The sequence below is a fragment of the Mesitornis unicolor genome, unplaced genomic scaffold, assembly GCF_000695765.1.
Source record: "Mesitornis unicolor isolate BGI_N332 unplaced genomic scaffold, ASM69576v1 scaffold15003, whole genome shotgun sequence".
Taxonomy (NCBI): domain Eukaryota; kingdom Metazoa; phylum Chordata; class Aves; order Mesitornithiformes; family Mesitornithidae; genus Mesitornis; species Mesitornis unicolor.
In genome coordinates, this window is record NW_010172718.1 from 10,308 (window position 1) to 13,359 (window position 3,052).

Below are 3,052 nucleotides of genomic sequence, written 5' to 3' on the forward strand. Positions count from 1 at the left end.
CACAGTGGCTGTGCTGTATGCTAATGGGAGGGTGCTTACTTCAACCTCAGGCAGCCTTCTCTACATAATTTGTTTAGTTTTGAAACACCATGCTTTCAATTAATTAGTGTGATTCCCTACCTAACTGAAAATAGGAGAAATCTGGTATTCATTTGGTTCTTCCTTTGCAGTGAATGCTCATATAAATAATAAAGCTTTCCCTGAGTAAAATATTGATAGACGTACAGGGCATGAAACAGCACATGCATGTGGAAAATCTCACAAGTAAAACTGAATACTAGATGCATCAGCAGCTGCCTTGTTCATACACTTTATGCATGAGGTTCAGATGTGTTCAGAAAACTATTCATGTAGATACCATTTTTTTTACTGTTTTAAGTAACTGTTTTCTTTTTTTTTAGGATGTATTTAGAGCTAATAAAATTTTCTCAGCTTCAAAATACTGTCCAGTTTATAACCTTGTTTGACAAGTTTACTCTTTCTATTTGGATTAGAAGACTAAATGTACTGAAGTGTTTAAATGAGCAAATGTCCACATTGCATTTGGCAAAACCCACTTTGATCTCTTTTGAGGAATGGTTAAACATAATACACAGAATTTAGAGTTACCATTTGTTTCACCTGATCTTTGACTATAATACAGAATATTTACAGGAAAAGCAACATATTTCTGCAGGTTTTCAGCCATATGCCCAGTTAAAAATCAAATGTACAACTGTATTTGTAAGAAAAAAAAGAAAAGAACAAAAGCCACTCTAATTCCTGTGTTGCTATTCAATGGAATATTTTGATTAATGTTAAATAGAATGTCAATTTGTCAGTAATAGCAAAGCATGTCATAGTGAGATACTGTAAATATCAAGTATATCTCACTCTGATATACTGAGCTGTCATGGAACAGAGCATTGAAGTAGTCTATAAAAATTTTATTCATAGTAAACCAGAAGCACTTGTGAAATATTGCAAACAATATAAAATAAAAGCTGTTGCATAATAAACAAGCATTTATACTTTCAAAGACAACAGAGAAACTTTTAAGGGGTCTGTCAATAGAAATTCTCAAAATCCAATGCCAAGCAAAGACCTGAGTAACAATTAAAACCAGAGAAATAAAATAGAAGCACTTGAAGATAGAAGGAAAATAGAAATTTATTTTTAATATAATTTCAAAATGCAATATTAACAAACATGCAAATAAATAGGAAACCAGATACTTTTATCCTCACAGTACTTTTTTCACAACGATATATTTTCAAACAGCTTTTCGTGATACTGCCTCTCTATTAAGCTTATGGTGCAGTTGTGGTGTCATCAATCCCATCCTAAAGCAGCAGTGAACTGAGTTTTTGCATATTCATGTCATGCACTGAAGCATCAGCAGAGGTGTCAGCTCAGAGCACAGTGGGGGTTCAAGTATTAAAGATGCTGGAAGTCCACTGGTGTAAAATGGAAGAGTACGTCATACAAGTATAGCATTCACATGTGGGGTCAAATTTAATGGGAAGGGAAGAACCAGGTTTCAAGCCTGCCTGCCTTTCTGTCATCTCCTGACCTCTGAAATTACCCCTTTGAACCATGTGGTTTCCATCACTCTACAAGTGAGCTGTCTTTTGACTGCGCTTTCTGTTTCTCTTCCATCCTTGTTGGGCTGCTTTTAGCCTTGAATGAGAATAGGGACATTGGATCGCCTTCTCTCATATCAAATGACATTTTTAATTTCAAAGTACAAATAGTAATTGGGTTGTTCCCTCATGCTCTCTTCTCTCTGGAAAGCTGTTTTGGAGTCAGCCTATGAAGATGATTAGAAATAATCTAATTTCCAGATCAAATTAATTAATGAGTGTTTGTGTCACCATAGCACTTTAGTTGAAATAGTCAATCACAGAATCAGTATGGCCTAAAAACGTGTAATATTAGTGAAAAGGATCAGTATGATACAAGGTTGCTTGGGGTAAGATATTTCTGGTGGAGATGGGAGCATTAATACCACAGTGAGACACACTGGTTATCAGAATCATGTACGGTTCTAAGTGTTTAAGTTGTAAAGGAAAAAAATGTCCTCATAAGATCTGTAGGTGCAATTTATGAGGACAGGGGAATGGAGAGTCTGTTTTACAAGAAGAAACTGTCTTCTCTAATTTAAAAAGGCTGAAATATGGTTGAGGCATTAATCTGAAGGTAAACAACTGATATATTGGGAAAAGCTATAATTGAGTTAGAGACTAAATTGGCACAAACCCCCAGAACAATGAGCTTCTGCAACTACCTCAAGCTGCGAGTTATGAGGCAAACAACTAAACTGGTTTTCAATTGGAATTTTCTAAGGGAGAATTATGGGTCTAAAATGTCCAGGGTCTGGAACACTGTAGGATATCCCTTTTTTATATATGGTCTTACATGCAGTTTAATGGTTTTGTAATCCATTTCTTGACTGCTTTTAGCAAAATTTCATTTGCATTTCATTTTTACATTTTAGATAAACAATCCTACACTTTGGGTTTTCTTTTATGAACTGAAAAATAAATTGTTTGAAAAAGTTAATTTTAACATCTTTTTAGAAATCTAGTTACATGGACTGAAAGAAATAAATATATTTGTGGAGAATCATTCAAAGGGTTAATGTGAATTTTTTGGGTTTTTTGTTTGTTTGTTTCAACTCAGCCTGCACCAAGCCTCTGAATTATAGGCATGCTCAAGCAGAACAACTGTGTTCTATTTTAGCTCCGCATATTAATCCATTCCATTCTGTATCATTTTGTTAAAGGGTGCCTTCTTGTTGCACACACTGCGAATAGCATAGTTGTGCTAGGATAAAAAAACTCCAGTGTCTTTCAGATGGATCTTTATGAAATGCCAGTGCATGCTGAGAAGTAAATTCAACCTTCTATTGGATACAAAGCAAAGAAAAAAAAAATCCAAACTTTCTTCTAAATTCTCACCTGCAAGTATCAGATTTGAGAAAAAAAAAATTGCTTAAATGATAACCATGGAAGCTAAAGTGTCAGATATTTAGGTAGGAAGATTATTCCTTATATTTTTGGTCTTCTGCACA